Source organism: Littorina saxatilis, linkage group LG4 (assembly GCF_037325665.1).
Source record: "Littorina saxatilis isolate snail1 linkage group LG4, US_GU_Lsax_2.0, whole genome shotgun sequence".
Taxonomy (NCBI): Eukaryota; Metazoa; Mollusca; class Gastropoda; order Littorinimorpha; family Littorinidae; genus Littorina; species Littorina saxatilis.
The window spans coordinates 52,964,310-52,984,638 of record NC_090248.1 but is presented as its reverse complement, the minus strand read 5'-3'; the positions used below and the strand labels follow the sequence as shown (position 1 = coordinate 52,984,638).

The 20,329-nt window shown below is 41.5% G+C and overlaps 2 long non-coding RNA genes across 2 annotated transcripts in view; one reads left to right on the top strand and one right to left on the bottom strand.

Moving 5' to 3' along the window:
- LOC138965099 (uncharacterized) overlaps positions 1-20,329 on the bottom strand; it is a 174,407-nt gene that overhangs the window by 8,043 nt on the left and 146,035 nt on the right. The window lies entirely within an intron of this gene.
- Positions 13,757-20,329, top strand: part of LOC138965098 (uncharacterized) — a 267,523-nt gene continuing 260,950 nt past the window's right edge. The window contains exon 1 of the long non-coding RNA XR_011455303.1: positions 13,757-13,897. This is a non-coding gene — a long non-coding RNA (uncharacterized lncRNA). The remainder of the gene's footprint in view (positions 13,898-20,329) is intronic.

Below are 20,329 nucleotides of genomic sequence, written 5' to 3'. Positions count from 1 at the left end.
AGATTAAGGCCACAGTCTTCAGTTTTCTCTTTTATTGGTCCTTGTTTGAGCAGTTCTTATGAAGCTGTGTTGTATTCAAATTGATAGTCGGTTGTGCAAATAGTATTTAACCATGTTTCTTATGCTGTGACAATTTGGGTGTGAATGTGAGTGTGGACGTGGATATATGATTTACTGCAACATTTAAAACAAAATCATGTGCTTTTGCATTTTGGAAATAAATTCTATTGATTGATTGATTGATTGATAGTTTGTCATTTGGTTTCGTACTAGTAAGGAAACTGTGTTCTTTTCAGCTGTGAGCTTATAAAGTTTATATTGATGCTTCAGACACTGCATAATCTTTTGAAGAACATATTTGCGGAAAAAAATAGCACACACACACACACACAGAGCGAGAGAGCGGGGGAGAGAGAGAGAGAGAGAGAGAGAGAGAGAGAGAGAGAGAGAGAGAGAGAGAGAGAGAGAGAGAGAGAGAGAGAGAGAGAGAGCAAGAACATATTTGCGGAAAAAAATAGCACACACACACACACACAGAGCGAGAGCGAGAGAGAGAGCGAGAGAGAGAGAGAGAGAGAGAGAGAGAGAGAGAGAGAGAGAGAGAGAGAGCACAATACTCGCTTGCAGTCACTCCCTGTTTACACAATACACACTGTTCATGAAGGTTTTAAACAGATACTGTTGTTTATTAGTCCAGCATCAACAACACAAACAATAACATAAGCAACTATTGTTTTAAAGAAAAAGACATACCTCGTCTTGCAAAAAGGTGGATTGTTACCGAAAATAAAATACAGTCATTTAAATCTACTGATAACTAAAAAGAACATTAAAGATAATACAGTCTTATGCATAGTCATTGAACCGAAAATTATTAACTTGTAATATGTTTGCAAAAAAATAATCGCACCCAAAAAACATGATTTTGAAGAAATATGATGTCACTAAGCATGATTAACCTTCGCCGACAGTCGCTAAAAACATTCTTCGCCGACCGTCGTCGAAGGACACATACTTTTAACACAGACAGCCATGCGTAGTCGGAGGACACATACTTCTCAAAGAAAAAAAAACGTGCTCAAGTAGAGAAAACAAGAACAAGAAAAAAAAGTACAGAAATCAGGCTTTTCATTGAATTAGATTATCAAACTAAATATATTTCCAATTGTGTACTTGCATTTATCTTTTTTCGTGTTGTGTAATTACGCACCAAGTTAATTCTTACCTGAAATAAACATTAATCACAACTCAGCTTTTATTTTGACATCGAAAATCGTTATTTCTTAAACACCATGAATCAAAGTCCATGGTAAAAGTGAAACAGGTGACTGAACAATGGGGAGGCAGAAAAAAAGAAATAAACAAGAAAAGGACCACGGGTCCTAAAATCACCCAACCGTATGTGTAGACGGATAGACACAGGCAGGGACGCTGACAAATGTAACAGTCACCCCCCTTTCCTTTGGGTGGGTGACTAAAAATGACAATAAAGGCTCACCTAAATATATGTTCTTATCCCATTGGGGCGCATGAGGTGACTAAGAACCCAAAATAAGAGATCCCCCCCCCCCCACCTCCCAGGGCGGACCCTGGGAACAAAATTCAAAATCAAAAAAGCATTTCAATGGAAAAAAAATAATCAAAATCAAATCTGATGATACATTTCATTACGCTAATAGATAATTGCCTAACTCAGAGTTAGATAGTTTTGAGACAACGGTTCCATAATAACGCCAACAATTGTGTCAATCATCTGTAAAAATTCCGAAAAGAAATTGCAAAGAGAAACGGTTGCTGATGCCATGTCAGCAAAATTGCCTAACTCATAAGTCAGTTATCTTAACAGCATACCCATGCTTTTCTGTCTATGCATGTGCATCCCATGGTAAACAAGATCAATAGAAATTTGGATTAAAGTTCATTCTACTGAAGTACAGAACCCAAAGTTCAATGCAGAGGCTGCTGAACAAATCGCTTTTTCTCAAAACTTGCAAAAGTGAGTTAGGCAATTATCCCATTAGCGTGACGATTTGCAACATATTATATATTATTAAACATTGCTTAACAGTTAACGTCCAGCTGACTACACCGAGCCGTCTCAAAACGCCCCACGCTGCCAACTAAAAAAACCTAAAAATTACCAATGAAGGTATGTCACCAGTCCTTCTGATAAACCATGTTTACAAGGACATATAATTGTGAGGCTCTGGAAACGATGAGGTACTTTCCCCTGTTTGTAAAAACCAGGTTTTAAAAAGAAAAGAGGATAAAATAATGTCCACGAAGAACTGTGATCCTTGTATCTCTATCTACTCTGCTTCTTTGCAAGACAAGTTTATACACGATTAGCTAGGAACCTGCGTAAACACCGAGGTTTACTACGAGTTTAAGCAGAGCTTTAAGACATGTCATTTAAGCTACAGGGTGACACAAAAAAAACAGATCCCACCTAAATGTGACAAACTCCAAAAGTATTAATTCTATTTACACATAATTTCTACCACTAAAGGTCAAGATATTGTTCATTGCATCCTCAAAGTTTTAAGTGCTTAGCTTGAGAACTCTGGTTTTCACATGCAATCACAAAACGTGCTCCAAATGAGAGCCCTGGCGCTGCAGGCAGACTTGTATGCGGCGGGCGAAGTTTTCGATCACCCTTCTGCATTCCTCCCTGGGGATCGCTCTTACAGCTGCTGTTATTGCTGCCTTAAGATCAGGGATGGTCTGGGGGTTGTTGCCATATACCCTGTCCTTGAGGTACCCCCACAGATAAAAGTCTCTACGTCCAAACTGTCTTTTGAATTCCAGTTGAGCAGCGTGGATAGAATTCGACCGAAAATAGGCCTCGACTATAAATGTCTTATGCTCCGTTGTCCATGACATCTTGAAGCTCAAACTTGGTGGGCTGTTAGAACATCATTTCAGCTTGGCTCACCTGAAAAAATAAAAGAATCGGCTGATTATTTCAGAAAATATTAAACTTTTGGTGGGATCTGTTTTTTTCGTGTCACCCTGTATTTTTACACAGCAAAAGGCGGTAAAAATGTCACGTGGGATCATAATCACCACGTTTTCTGCATGCAATCATTTCTCCAATTAGCAATCTTCCCACTGTGACACCAGCGACTAAAGGCACTTCACATCGCCTCCTTCCCTAGTTTTCAAACCAACATCACAGGGTACCAGACCGCAATTCCGAGAATATACCAGTACTGATTTATGACGTCTCAACATAATTGTCTTAGCAAGATTAAAGCAGAGTAGATAGAAATACAAGGATCCCAGTACTTCGTGGAAAATATTAAGTAAAAATGCAGATCCTTGTTCATCAAGACCTAGGGTCATACAGCAAGACCGAGGGTCATACAGCAAGACCGAAGGTCATAAGCAAGATCCAGGTCATACAGCAAGATCCAGGGTCATACAGCAAGACCCAGGATCATACAGCAAGACCCAGGGTCATACAGCAAGACCCAGGATCATACAGCAAGACCCAGGGTCATACAGCAAGACACAGGGTCGTACAGCAAGACCGAGGGTCATACAGCAAGATCCAGGGTCATACAGCAAGACCCAGGGTCGTACAGCAAGACCCAGGGTCGTACAGCAAGACACAGGGTCATACAGCAAGACCCAGGGTCATACAGCAAGACACAGGGTCCTACAGCAAGACCCAGGGTCCTACAGCAAGACACAGGGTCGTACAGCAAGACACAGGGTCGTACAGCAAGACACAGGGTCGTACAGCAAGACACGGTGTCCTACAGCAAGACACAGGGTCCTACAGCAAGACACAGGGTCGTACAGCAAGACACAGGGTCGTACAGCAAGACACAGGGTCGTACAGCAAGACACAGGGTCGTACAGCAAGACACAGGGTCATACAGCAAGACACAGGGTCGTACAGCAAGAGCCAGGGTCCTACAGCAAGACACAGGGTCCTACAGCAAGACACAGGGTCGTACAGCAAGACACAGGGTCGTACAGCAAGACACAGGGTCGTACAGCAAGACACAGGGTCCTACAGCAAGACACAGGGTCATACAGCAAGACACAGGGTCATACAGCCAGACACAGGGTCCTACAGCAAGACACAGGGTCCTACAGCAAGACACAGGGTCGTACAGCAAGACACAGGGTCGTACAGCAAGACACAGGGTCGTACAGCAAGACACAGGGTCGTACAGCAAGACACAGGGTCCTACAGCAAGACACAGGGTCCTACAGCAAGACACAGGGTCCTACAGCAAGACACAGGGTCCTACAGCAAGACACAGGGTCCTACAACAAGACACAGGGTCATACAGCAAAACCGAGGGTCATACAGCAAGACACAGGGTCCTACAGCAAGACACAGGGTCCTACAGCAAGACACAGGGTCATACAGCAAGACACAGGGTCCTACAGCAAGACACAGGGTCCTACAGCAAGACACAGGGTCCTACAGCAAAACACAGGGTCATACAGCAAGACCCAGGGTCGTACACCAAGACCCAGGCTCGTACAGCAAGACCCAGGATCACACAGCAAGACCGAGGGTCGTACAGCAAGACCGAGGGTCATACAGCAAGATCCAGGGTCGTACAGCAAGACACAGGGTCCTACAGCAGACCGCAAAGAGCCTATTAAGGGCCCACACAAACTTTAACTTGTCACAACAAGTTATAAATCACAAGTTGAAAAGGAACTATGTACACATTAAAAATCTTGGCATTATTAATTGTTTTGTCGTTTAAGCTATTTTTACACAATGAAAGGCGGTAAAAATGTCACGTGGGATCATAATCACCACGTTTTCTGCATGCAATCATTTCTCCAATTAGCAATCTCCCCACTGTGACAGCAGCGACTAAAGGCACTTCACATCGCCTCCTTCCCTAGTTTTCAAACCGATATCACAGGGTACCAGACCGCAATTCCGAGAATATACCAGTACTGATTTATGACGTCTCAACATAATTGTCTTAGCAAGATTAAAGCAGAGTAGATAGAAATACAAGGATCCCAGTACTTCATGGAAAATATTGAGTAAAAATGCAGATCATTGTTGATCAAGACCGAGGGTCATACAGCAAGACCGAGGGTCATACAGCAAGATTGAGGGTCATACAGCAAGATCCAGGGTCATACAGCAATCCCCAGAGTCATGCATACATACATAATGCGTATAGCCCAGCGGACTGCAAAGAGTCTATTAAGGGCTTACACAAACTTTAACTTGTCACAATGAGTTATAAATCACAAGCTGAAAAGGAACTATGTACACATTAAAAATCTTGGCATTATCAATTGTTTTGTCATTAAACAAAGATCGACCAATCAAACACAGCAATAACACCTTCCTATTTCAAGTTTTACGAATCGTAGTCACACTCAATTCGTCAAAACTTTGAACATCGTGATTTGTATGTCGTACGTGACATGAAAACCCATGGTCATACAGCAAGACCCAGGGTCGTACAGCAAGATCCAGGGTCGTACAGCAAGACCCAGGGTCGTACAGCAAGACCCAGGGTCGTACAGCAAGACCCAGGGCCGTACAGCAAGACCCAGGGTCGTACAGCAAGACCCAGGGCCGTACAGCAAGACCCAGGGTCGTACAGCAAGACCCAGGGCCGTACAGCAAGACCCAGGGTCGTACAGCAAGACCCAGGGTCGTACAGCAAGACCCAGGGTCGTACAGCAAGACCCAGGGCCATGCATACATACATAACATATCGCGTATAGCCCAGCAGACTGCAAAGAGCCAATTTTTGTCTTGCTGTATGACTGGGAATTGCAGATATGTTCTTCAAAAGATTATGCCGTGTCTGAAGCATCAATATAAACGCTTATAGCTCACAGCTGAAAAGAACACTTCCTTACTAGTACGAAACCAAATGACAAACTATCAATTTGAATACAAAACAGCTTCATAAGAACTGCTCAAACAAGGACCAATAAAAGAGAAAACTGAAGACCGTGGCCTTAATCTTACAGGTTTGAAGTTAAAACAAGTTTTGCAAACAAAACATGTGAAAGAATGTTGTTATGCCTGAATATTAAAAAAAAAGTTAGTGTTCCCAGAAACATTTATTATATATATTATTATATTCAGACAAGCTTTTTGGGAACGTGGATATGGGGACCTTATTATGTTTTCATATATATATATATTTAAATCCTACAAATAACATTTTCCAGAATGTCTTTTTATATTTGGGTACTAAGTCGACATATAAACCACAATGACAAATTTCAACTTTCTGCAAGCAGTTGAAAACGAGTTCCCAAATAACCGGCTGGTGTCAGAGTTAGCTTCATAAGAACTGCTCAAACAAGGACCAATAAAAGAGAAAACTGAAGACCGTGGCCTTAATCTTACAAGTTTGAAGTTAAAACAAGTTTTGCAAGCAATACATGTGACAGAATGTTGTTATGCCTGAATATTAAAAAAATTAGTTAGTGTTCCCAGAAACTTTTATTATATATATAATACAAGTTTCTGGGAACACTAACTTAAAAAAAAAATTAAATCGATCAACACACACACAAACAAACAAACATAACAACAATAAAAAAAAAAATTAAAAAAAAGGACATACATGTTCATGTCTTGTCGTTTTAAAAGTATAACTAAAAAAGAACTTATAACTAGATATTTAACAATGGTACATAGAACATCCAGAAAGTTGAAATTTCGCACTGTGGTTTATATGTCGACCTAGTACCCAAATATATATAGACATTCTGGAAAACGTTATTTGTTTAGGATTTAAATATATATGTGAAAACATAATATTAATAAGGTCCCCATATCCACGTTCCCCATATTCCTAAACAAATAACGTTTTCCAGAATGTCTATATATATATTTGGGTACTAGGTCGACATATAAACAACAATGCCAAATTTCAAGTTTCTGGGAACACTAACTAATTTTTTTTAATATTCAGGCATAACAACATTCTTTCACATGTATTGTTTGCAAAACTTGTTTTAACTTCAAACTTGTAAGATTAAGGCCACGGTCTTCAGTTTTCTCTTTTATTGGTCCTTGTTTGAGCAGTTCTTATGAAGCTGTGTTGTATTCAAATTGATAGTTTGTCATTTGGTTTCGTACTAGTAAGGAAGTGTTCTTTTCAGCTGTGAGCTATAAGCGTTTATATTGATGCTTCAGACACGGCATAATCTTTTGAAGAACATATCTGCAATTCCCAGTCATACAGCAAGACCCAGGGTCATGCATGCATACCTACATAACTTGTATAGCCCAGCAAATAATAGTATTACATCAGGGTCTCATTTCGGGGTCGGACTTATCGCTATTTTGTTACTCAATTTCCTTGTCAGCTATTAAACTCTAAGACACCGGTACAAAATGTTTTCTTATTACGGAAGCCGAAGCGGGGTTTCGCGGGGTACCCCCGGGGTTCCGCAGGGTTTCGCGGAAAATAGCTACCGCACGCATACTGCATGGGTCAGACGTTCTCAACATCAACATTCCGCGATCGTCACCTGTGTTTCTGTTGAAGCTCCTGGAGTGACTCAGAATGTGTGTTGCCGTGTTCCACTCCCTTTTCGTTTTTTTCTTTTCTTCAAGCAAGACAGATAGTCATTGTAAATTTATCTGTGAGATTTCATTCAATTTTATTTGGGTTTAAACCGTTTTAATGACATTAAAATCATTTAAAGCTGTCGGTGTTGCTGTGTGTAGATTTCATTTATTTGTGCGAGTGCGTGCAGTTTGCATCGATGGTGCGATTAGTTTGAAAAATGTCCGATTACATTCCTCTTGACAACCTCAATTTCAAAATGAGCCCCTGTTATATTGTGGTTTTTTTTTGCTTAACGCCCAGCCGACCACGAAGGGCCATATCAGGGCGGTGCTGGTTTGACATATAACGTGCGCCACACACAAGACAGAAGTCGCAGCACACAAGACAGAAGTCGCAGCACAGGCTTCATGTCTCACCCAGTCACATTATTCTGACACCGGACCAACCAGTCCTAGCACTAACCCCATAATGCCTGACGCCAGGCGGAGCAGCCACTAGATTGCCAATTTTAAAGTCTTAGGTATGACCTGGCCGGGGTTCGAACCCACGACCTCCCGATCACGGGGCGGACGCCTTACCACTAGGCCAACCGTGCCTGTGCCACTGTTATATGGTAAGATGTAATGAATAGGTTTGCTCTACATATTGCACCAACAGACCAGCAAGTTGTCTCAATCTCTGTGCTATGTCATTTTTTCTAGCTGGTCCATATTTCTTCAGTAAGCTTTCGCCAAAAAGCAACAACATGCTGTCTTTGCCCACAACTTCAGCTAGTCCATCTTAAAACCGTGTCTTCATTTAGTGCTGAAGCTTTGCTCGCACATTCATACATGTTCTGTTGTTGAGACAAGTATTTTGGTTAATTGCGGCTTGAATTATCTTCCCTGACGGATACATGCCTTTTTGAAGGAGATGCCCAAAACCATTTATTAAAGTTTGTATTTCAGCATGAGACCAGCTTGAATTTACGCTTGTCTTCATGAGCTTTGTCGACCTCTGCCTTTAATTATTTTTTTTTGTTTGTTTATTTTTTGCTTAACGTCCAGCCGACTACGCAGAGCCATATCAGGACGAGGAAGGGGGGGATGAAGGGGGCCACTTGTCAAGCGATTCCTGTTTACAAATGCACTAACCTATTACTTGTGTCCCAGCAGGCTTTAGTAAAACTAAATTAATACCTACTGGAAGATTACCAGTTTCCAGTATGTTAAAATAGGCTTAACCTATCTACTGCTGGACTTACATCAGAACACTAACAGATTAAACTATACATGAATCGCGAGACAAGCGGCAAGAGAAGAGATTTTTGGAAAAAATACAGGTGAATGAGCAAGAAGGCAGAAAAAAGAAAAGAATTCATGAAGAAAAAGAGAGCATGACAGGAAAGAGGAACCAAAAATCTACCTAACAGCAAACTAGAAAGCTCCTGCGGTTCCAAAAACAGGAGGGGCCTTTAATTTCTTAACCGCAGTGCCCCACTGCGGGAGCCTTTAATTAGGTAATAAACAATGCATGTTATTAGTAGTAGCAAAAGTATTTAGATATTATAAGAGTATGTCCACTAGAACCCGACATGTAGCATCTATATATAAATAAAATTGAAATAATATTGTGGCGGTTTCTGCGACTTCCATTACTCGCGCAGAAGCGTCTGATTGGAGAAACTAGAGGTCAAAGTATGTACCAAAATGTTGCTAACTTGACGCTGAGCAATGTAAAATAACATTTTTTTTAAACAAACTTTGAACTCGAATTTCTCCAATCAGAAGATTCTGCACGAGTAATGGAAGTCGCAGAAACCGTCACATATGATGGTGGCGGTATAAACATACCAAGCGGTTCTGCATGTGTGCGACATGTGTAGTCGCAATCCTTGACGGAGGAGTCATCGCTCCCCAAATCACCCACGATGCCGGTGTTGTCATTGCCCAAATCACCCACGATGCCGGTGTCGTCATTGCCCAAATCAGCCACGATGCCGGTGTCGTCATTGCCCAAATCAGCCACGAATTGCCCAAATCACCCACGATGCCGGTGTCGTCATTGCCCAAATCACCCACGATGCCAGTGTCGTCATTGCCCAAATCACCCACGATGCCAGTGTCTTCATTGCCCAAATCACCCACGATGCCAGTGTCGTCATTGCCCAAATCACCCACGATGCCGGTGTTGTCATTGCCCAAATCACCATGACCAACTGAAACAAAGATTAGTTTAAAATTATAGAATCTTTGCTTATTGTTGATTTATAACACCGACACAAGACAGACGATGGACCTTCTTGACTGTCACGACCTCAAACAGCATGTAGACGCTCCCACACGCAAAACACACATCATTGACTGGATTGTCACCCACGAGTCCACTGACCTGGTGTACGACATCCTGCTGAATGACTACCTCAGATCCGATCATTCTGCAGTTTTGTTCTCTCTTAAGATGGCCAAACCATCCAAACAGAAAAAGCGCGTAGTCCGCCGTAACCTCAAAGAAGTTAACACTGACACATTTCGCGCAGAAGCAGCCCGCCGACTGCTTGATCCTCCGGTATCCTCAGACCCTGTACGTCATTACGACTCCACTCTCAGCACACTTCTGGACGAACATGCACCCGCAAAAACCAAACTCATCGTAGATTGGCCTTCTGCACCCTCGATCACAGCTGAAGTTAAGTATACAAAACAGTTGCGTCGCCGAGCAGAGAGGAAGTTGCGAACCTCAAAGCTGGTAGTTGACAGACAGATTTACAACAAGCAAATGGAACATGCTCAGACACTCATCGCAGACGCCAAACAATCGCACTACAGCACCAAAATCTGTGAAACAACCTCTGCCAAAACACTCTTCTCCACAGTGAATGACCTTCTTGGCTGCTCTTCTGCTTCTCCCTTGCCCAACAACATCGACCCCTCCAAACTGTCGCAAGCTTTCTCTGATTACTTCCATAACAAGATCCAAACCATCCGTGACAAACTAGACAAAATCCCACACCAAAACTCTGAAACTCCTCCTGCATTTACAGGCACTCCCTTCACACACTTTCAGCCTCTCACTCTCACTGACCTGGAGAAAGTCCTCAAAGAAATGACCTTGAAAACCTGTGACCTTGACCCTCTTCCCACACAACTCTACTCTGACTGTCTTCCTGAACTCCTCCCTTCTATTCTCAAAATCATCAACACTTCTCTGCAAACAGGCACTGTCCCCAACTCCTTTAAGACTGCTATTGTCAAACCTCTCCTGAAGAAACCATCGCTTGACCCAAACACCCTCAGCAACTACCGCCCTGTCTCAAACCTTTCCTTCATCTCCAAACTCCTTGAAAGAGTCGTCCTAAAACAACTCAACTCTCACCTTCTTTGCAACAATCTTCTCTCTCCGCTTCAATCTGCCTATCGTCCTCACCACTCCACCGAAACTGCCCTTCTCAAAATCACTACTGATCTCCTCCTTGCCACTGACCAAGCTGAAATCTCTGCCGTCGCTCTACTTGATCTATCAGCGGCCTTTGACACAGTCGACCACAACATCCTCCTTCAACGCCTTCAGCACACCTTTGGTATCCATAGCACAGCTCTTTCTTGGTTCTCTTCTTATTTCACCGACCGCTACCAGACTGTTTCGATTGACAAACTGAACTCTGACCCCATCAGGCTTGAGTGCGGAGTCCCTCAGGGCTCAGTCCTTGGGCCTGTACTAATTACTCTCTACACTCAACCTCTTGACCACATCCTTGACCGACACAACGTTCTCCACCACTCTTTTGCCGACGACTCTCAACTTCACAACAGCTCTTCCCCTGACCAGTCTGAATCTCTTCTTTCCTCTATCTCTGACACTATCACTGACGTGCAGAATTGGATGACAGAAATCAAACTTCAGCTCAATAGCAACAAAACTGAAGCTATCCTAATAGGCACTACATCCAAACTCTCCAAAGCCACTTCCGACTCTCTTCAACTCTCTGACTCTTCTGTCCCTCTGTCTTCTGCTGTCAAAAACCTCGGAGTCACTCTAGACAACACCCTTTCCATGAAACAACACATCTCTTCTGTCTCTCGCACCTGCTACTTCCAACTCCGCCGCATCGCCACTATCCGCAAGTACCTCACCACAGATGCTACCGCCAAACTGGTCACGTCCACCATTCTCTCACGTCTTGACTATTGTAACTCTCTCTTGGCGGGTCTTCCCTCTTCTTCTATCTCTCGTCTCCAACGCATTCAAAATAGCTCTGCCCGTCTTGCCTTACGAAAGAAAAAGGGAGATCATATCACCCCCCTCCTAAATCAGCTCCACTGGTTGCCCGTTCCTGCTCGTATCACATACAAAATCAACACTCTCACCTACAAATGCCTCCATGGTCTCGCCCCTGCCTATCTCTCCGACTCTCTCTCTCTCTATGTCCCTTCACGAGCACTCAGATCATCTGCCGGCTCCCTCAAGCTCAACATCCCCCACACCAAACTCAAAACAGCAGGTCAACGCTCATTTTCTTTCCAAGCACCTAGCCAATGGAACACACTACCTCTCCCCCTCCGTCAACAACAGTCCCTCGAATCATTCAAATCTGCACTCAAGACATTCCTTTTTTCCACATAATCCATGCATTCTACACTGCCCACCCCAATACAATACAATACAATACAATACAATAACTTTATTAATCTCTAAAAGAGAAATTACATTGCTGAGCGTTTGTGTCCGTAATAATAACATACATAAAACATTCAAAATAAACATTTGTTCATTGTCCTGAGAAAATATAGCACATTGGTTATCACATAAGAAAGTATATTAAAAATAAATTAACATGCATTCACCATCAACAATGCACAAAAGAAAGTCAGCACCTTGCCGGTTTATTTGTTTGTTTATTTGTTGCTTAACGTCCAGCCGACTACGCAGAGCCATATCAGGACGAGGAAGGGGGGGATGAAGGGGGCCACTTGTCAAGCGATTCCTGTTTACAAATGCACTAACCCATTACTTGTGTCCCAGCAGGCTTTAGTAAAACTAAATTAATACCTACTGGAAGATTACCAGTTTCCAGTATGTTAAAATAGGCTTAACCTATCTACTGCTGGACTTACATCAGAACACTAACAGATTAAACTATACATGAATCGCGAGACAAGCGGCAAGAGAAGAGATTTTTGGAAAAAATACAGGTGAATGAGCAAGAAGGCAGAAAAAAGAAAAGAATTCATGAAGAAAAAGAGAGCATGACAGGAAAGAGGAACCAAAAATCTACCTAACAGCAAACTAGAAAGCTCCTGCGGTTCCAAAAACAGGAGGGGCTTTTAATTTCATAACCGCAGTGCCCCACTGCGGGAACCTTCCCGGTTATCACATATTGTCTAAGAGAGTAGAATAAGAGTATATAATCATGCAAAACAAAATCAACAATACTGAAACAATACAGAACACTGACCCCGTGCATCAGAGCGACAACACCAGCATCTACCGCCCCACCTGAGAATTGAAGATGTGAATTGCAGATGGAATGAACGAATTTCTGTAGCGTGTGGATCTTGCGGTTGGTTGTCTGAATCTGTTGCTCCTGTCTGTCCGTCTACTGTCAAATTCCGGTCTGAGTGATAACACTAACAAAGATTTCTTTTTTAAATCACCGCAGACTAAAATTGTTGTAACACGTAACAGTACTGACAAAATACAAAAAGAAAGACATGATAATAAGTTAATAACAATACAAGAAAATTTGCTTTCAGCTATAGAGTTACAAATGACTGGAACAAACTAACAACTAACATTAAACGGGCTCCCAGTACAAATGCTTTCAAGAACCTCATTGACAAACACAACGCTGGACACGACAGTCGTTGCAATAGTCACTCCCGGTGCACTTCACGTCAGTGATTGCCTTCGAGGGCCGATTAGACAGCCATTGACCAGAACTATCAATTCACAGCGGAATTCCCACCCAGAAGAGACTCCTTCGATGCGAAGAAGCCCTCTCAAATCTTCAATGCCTAACTCAAATAAATAGATATAACACTGTTCTTATAAAGTGCGCTACATAAAATCTAAGGCTTACCTAAGGCTGGATGTCTAAGGGGGGACCATTATAGAGCAGTTTTTGCCACGAATTGGTCCCCCGGGGGACTACTTCAGAGGGGGGACCGGACCGGATCCTACACCGGCTCAATTCCTTCTTTCCAAGACTATTTTAACCTCGGATATAACGTCACCGGATATAACGTCACCCAGTTATAACGTCACTCATCCATGTCAGTTATAACGTCATATCAATCCCCATATGCAGCAGTTTGCATAGTGAACGACTGTCAAGGCATGTTCATTTCCCCTACACGTGTCACAAGTTTTGTGTATTAACGGTATTCAAGTTGTTCCGTTTTCCCGTTGTTAGAGGCCCAAGGAAACTAGGTTCAAGGCATAATTATTTTTGCTGCATGCGTTTTGTGAGTTCCTGTTCGAGGTTTTTAATCAAAAGAAAAATGTTTTATTTCATTTCATTTCGTTTTGTGAGTTCCTGTTCTATGTTTTTAGTCAGTAATGAAAAATGTTTCATTTCATTTCGCTTTGTGAGTTCCTTACTTAGGTTCCTCAGTGTTCTAGGTTTTTAATTAAAAGAAAAATGTTGCATATCATTCGTTTTGTGAGTTCCTGTCTTGGTTTTTAATTGATTTTTTTTTTAAGTTTCATATCGAGCATACATGGTTACTCCTGCGCGAGCGCGTGCGAATGGATCTGTCTACTTCTGTCCTTCAATCACGCATATATATATATAAAAAAAAAAAAATCGATTATTGAAATGACGGTATGAGAAGGTCGAGAGGATGAGAACAGACTACGACGTTTGTTTGTTTTTTGGTCCGTAGAATACTGACTACAACTGCCCACGACGAGGAGGCTGAGCTTCACTTTCAACTGGGCGTTGTCGACAGGCTGAGTAGGTCGCTCAGGCTAAATTGTAAAGGTAAACACTAAGTGCAGTGAACCGACAAATTGAGAAAAGTGATACTGCACTCTTAAAGCACTATTATGACTCTTCTTGGAAAGCCATGGACGTTATATCAAGTGACGTTATAATGATAATAATTAGTACAGTAGTAGTCTAACGAGCATAACGTCCCGCTCACTAGATGTGGTGGAGACGGTGGATGGGGGAAAGGGGGTAACTATGAACCCAAAGTTGTTACTACCAGAACGATTGTGCGTAAAGGTGGGCAGCCACTTTGCTGTTGAAGAGAAACTTCTTCGTTAATAATAATAATAATATAAGTCAAATAGACAGTAATTGCGTATAAGGACCCATGAAGTTCTCGTCATTTTTATTTCTTCGGACATCAAGGATAGGTTAAGATCTAGCAGAATATGAATGAACGACAGCCATGTGTGTGTGTGTGTGTGTGTGTGTGTGTGTGTGTGTCCTTAAAGCTAATAACGTCGGACACTATAATTAAAGACTGAGATTGTCGATGGAACCAGACGGAGCTTGACACTCCAACACTAGCAACCTGTCTCAGAATCAGCATGTAGCCTACAATACTCATTATACTGTACGTTGATACGATGGCCCGAATTCGGGGAAAATTTTGTGTATACAATTTTGTATTCATGATCTAGCCAGGTTTTGGAATTACTCAAAGAAGAGAATAGTCCACAATTCTATATATGAGGAAGTGAATTAAAGATTATTGTAATAAGTTAGTTTAAAACTTACAACAATATGTTGTTGTGATTTTTAAACAACACTAATGTTGCACGTTCCATTTCTGCACAGTTTTATTAAAAACAGTCAGTACTTTAGAAAGGGACATAACTCTTGGACTCCGGATATAACATCACCCGCGCGTAAAAGTGACGTTATAACCGATGAACCGGATACAGCGTCACCGCGTATAACGTCGCTCAAAAACATCCCCCGAGGGGTGACGTAATATCCGGAGTCGACTGTACCTTGCGATACGTCCCCCACAAAGGGACTTTGCTATGTAAATCTCGGTCCCCCTTGAGGAGGGTCTGATGCTCCCAATAGGCTGTCTGTGAAGGGATACTTATTTCTCTCTCTTTCTCTGCTAAGAGATTTTAACAAATCTCGGAAGAAAGTCTCTGCTGACTTTCAATTGTTTCTTTCACAATTTCTGATGTTTTATAATGTGGTCACCGTGAAAGTTGCATCGCCTTTAAAGCGATCCAATTGAAGTCTTGCAGAAAACTTCTTCTTTACCAAGTCCTGTGTTGAACAGCAGTGTAAAGTTGACCGCTTTTCCTGTTTAACCTTTTCAAAATTAGATCTAACTTGTTCGCGTATCCATTTCTGGATCCGCAGGCTGGTACAGAGTTACCTCCCTTTAGGCTTTTTCAAATTTTCCTTGTTTTAACCTAATTTCTTGGTTAAAACTTGTCTAAATTTCTAAATTCTTTCTTAATAATTATCAATTCCACACTTTGGCCTTAAATCAAAGTGTTTCCCTTCACAGATATCCCCTTGGGGTTGTCAGATGAGGGTAGTCTCCCATGCCAACAGAAGCTACCATTCAGAGAGTGGTTTGCTTCTTAGTTGCATACCCGATGGGTTGACAACTCTCGCTAGCCTTACAGACTCTCTTCTCTGGAGAGAATGGAGGAACAAATATATGCACAAGGCTATAAGCTCCGGCTGGCTCATTCGGGAAGCCCCATCAAAACAGATGAACTCCTATAATGCATGCCCACGTGTAATAAAAAGGATTAACCGCCCGAAGGGCAGAAGCTAGGAATTACCAATTTCTAGAGCTTAAATGCACCTGTCAATCCGACCTCACTGCTCATTTGACTTTGGAGTGTGATTTGAACTCATGCTACTTTCAACCCCTGACTCAGTTTATAAACTCAAATAGAAATATTCTGCCAAATACCTCAAAGGAAAAATTAAGCTATCTTTTAAGTTTTAATAAAGACCTTGGGTGGCAAGGTCCCAAACTTATCGCTGGACTTATGCACACGCACCCACTTGGTCCCTGGATATGAAGAGACATTGCTGCGGCTGACGCCATTGCCTCTCATACAGCTACTATATATTTTTATCAGAACTTTTAAAAATACCATTTTATATCCAAGTATCTCTTAACACCATTTTTAATTAGATGAGCGAGAGTGTGCGGGGGGCGGGAGGGTGGTGAACCACTGTACATAAAGGGAAAGTTTGTGTGCGTGCCTGTGTGTGTTCTTAATCTAAGACAAATGTCGCCAATGTTTTTACAGAGTGACGTTAAATAAACGATTTTATCATCATCATCAACTCTCGCTATCAGTACCACCTGACCACTGATGAGACACAATAGTGTCGAAACACGTGTCTGGTCTAGGTACAAAAACAATGGTCCTCCTCAGGACTAGATTACCTTGCGATACGTCCCCCACAAAGGGACTTTGCTCTGTAAATCTCGGTCCCCCTTGAGGAGGATCTGATGCTCCCAATAGGTTGTCTGTGAAGGGATACTTATTTCTCTCTCTATCTCTGCTAAGAGATGTTAACAAATCTCGGAAGAAAGTCTCTGCTGACTTTCAATTGTTTCTTTCACAATTTCTGATTTTTTTATATATATATACTGTACACACACGTACCATTGAAAATCGCACTGACACGTAAGTCTAAGGACGACAGGGCTCTGCGATCCCAGCTTTAAACTGAACATATATTAATGTCCCCTGAATGCCGCGGCCAAAAAAACTCAGAACATTCTTCTGTCACGTGGATGGCCGTGTAGGGGTTGGGGTGTTGGGGTGGGGTGTTTTAGTCGCTTTCTAAACTGCTACAAAATTATGCTGATACATGTTAATAAACAGTCCGACCAGCCGTTTGGTACTTCGCCTCCTTGTCCTCTTCGGCGACGACAGACAACGGGACGACCTGTTTTTTTTAGTGCAAGGGAAACGACCAAGAAATCTGTGAAGGTTTTTGGTCAAAGGGGATTTATCTCCCTTCGTCGTTGTTTCGTACGCACGCACTGAGGCAGTGGGGAAGTGTCAGAGTTGAGCCTTCAGTGTCCGGAATACGGAGATACAGAAACTGTATTGTTATGACTTCTTGTAGAAAATAGTTAACAGGTGCATGTTTTTGTTAACTTCTTCGTAACTTCTTGTTTTCAATGTTTCATGTTATTTCCTTTGTGCAGAAGTCTATCATACTAGAAGTACTCTACTGTCAGCCGACACGCGGTGATACATTTGCCCTTTGACCTTTTCTTTGGGATATCCCGTACTCAAAATAGAATACGGGATTCTGGGAGAGCTGTTTAAGGGCACTTACGTATTATATTCGATTTTCAATACACGACTCAAAACCTTTGGGATAAATTAACAAGTCGCGTAAGGCAAAATTACTGTCAAGCTGTCGAACTCACAGAATGAAACTGAATGGAACGCACTGCATTTTTTCACCAAGACAATACAGCTTCGTCAATCCCCGCGACAAGGAAATCGCTCAATTTTCACGTGCAAAACGATGTGAAATTGACAAGCCGGTACAGCGCGGCAGCGTATTGCACTACTGAGCAGGAAAGCGCGATTTTCTGTATTCTTTTTAACTTTCTGATCTTGTTTTTTCATCCAAACATAACATATCTATATATTTTTGAAATCAAGGAACAATACAGAATAAGATGAAATCATGTGTAAATCGATTACTAAAATTTTAATTTAATTAGCATTTTGAGATTTTTAATAAACAAAATTAATGTATTAATTAATGTTTAAGCTTCGAAGCTGAAATGCAATCCCATAGTCCGGGCTTTGTCGAAGATTGCTTGGCTAAAATTTCAATCAATTTGATCAAAAAACAAGTCGCGTAAGGCGAAAATACAAAATTTAGTCAAGTAGCTGTCGAACTCACAGAATGAAACTGAACGCAATGCAACGCAGCAAGACCGTATACTCGTAGCATCGTCAGTCCACCGCTCACGGCATAGGCAGTGAAATTGACAAGAAGAGCGGAGTCTGGGAGTAGTAGTTGCGCTGGGAAGGATAGCACGCTTTTCTGTACCTCTCTTCGTTTTAACTTTCTGAGCGTGTTTTTAATCCAAACATATCATATGTATATGTTTTTGGAATCAGGAACCGACAAGGAATAAGATGAAAGTGTTTTTAAATTGATTTGGAAAATTTAATTTTGATAATAATTTTTATATATTTAATTTTCAGAGCTTGTTTTTAATCCGAATATAACATATTTATATGTTTTTGGAATCAGCAAATGATGGAAAATAAGATAAACGTAAATTTGGATCGTTTTATAAAAAAAATGGTTTTTTTACAATTTTCAGATTTTTAATGACCAAAGTCATTAATTAATTTTTAAGCCACCAAGCTGAAATGCAATACCGAAGTCCGGGCTTCGTCGGAGATTACTTGACCAAAATTTCAACCAATTTGGTTGAAAAATGAGAGCGTGACAGTGCCGCCTCAACTTTTACGAAAAGCCGGATATGACGTCATCAAAGACATTATCAAAAAAATGAAAAAAAACCGTTCGGGGATTTCATACCCAGGAACTCTCATGTCAAATTTCATAAAGATCGGTCCAGTAGTTTAGTCTGAATCGCTCTACACACACACACACACACACACACACACACACACACACACACACACACACACACACACACAGACGCACATACACCACGACCCTCGTCTCGATTCCCCCCTCTATGTTAAAACATTTAGTCAAAACTTGACTAAATGTAATGAGGGTGTGACAGTGCGGCCTCAACTTTCACAAAAAGTCGGATATGACGTCATCAAAGACATTTATCAAAAAAATGAAAAATGCATCTGGGGATATCATACTTAGAAACTCTCATGTAGAGTTTCATGAAGATCGGTCCAGTAGTTTTCTCTGAATCGCTCTACACATACACACACACACACACACACACACACACACACACACACTCACACATACACACACCGACACACTCACACACACACACTGACACACACACACACACACACACACACACCACGACCCTCGTCTCGATTCCCCCTCTATGTTAAAACATTTAGTCAAAACTTGACTAAATGTAAAAAGAATAAAATACCAGAATATAGAGTTCAGAAAAGGAAAAGAAAAGTTGATTTTTTTTGATTTTTTTTTACAATTGTCTTTCCCTTTACGGGACTCGAAGAGGCAAACGCTCTACCACCCTGCCATCGAGGCACACAAAATATAAGTGTGAAAACTAAAACTTGAAAAGAAAGGGTCTTGTTAGCGTATATGATGTATTACATAGAAAAGAGTCTGTCTCCTGACAGTTCATTTGTGATGTTTTAGGAAAATCCCCACAGAGAATTTTGGAATATAATATGGTTCGTGCTGTTGTTGTAAATGTTATCAATAAGAGGATGCACGGAAAGGAAGAAATTGATTTGATGGATATCCCCTCTTATCGTGGTAAGAAAGTACACAACGCATAACAGTTCAGAAAAGAATTAGTAAGCATGAAACTTGTTGAACCGTGTGCAATTGGATTTTGGAGGAGGAAATTTAATTATGAAATTGATAAGAAAGATTGGCTGATGAGTTTTGAATCGGTTAAAGAGACAAGGCTACGAGTATTGCAATGGAAATTACTTCACATTATTCCCCCCTCTGCTTCTTTACCTCTGTAAACTTGTAGAGCTAGTTATTTTTCGATAATGACCCAGCAACCAAACAAATAACGAGCCAGCAACAGCCTGAATCCTCGATAGTGCAATGGGTTGAGAAGCTGTTCTGTTTTGGTACTACTTTTGCGACTGAAAAGTTCCGAACGCTCTATACGTAC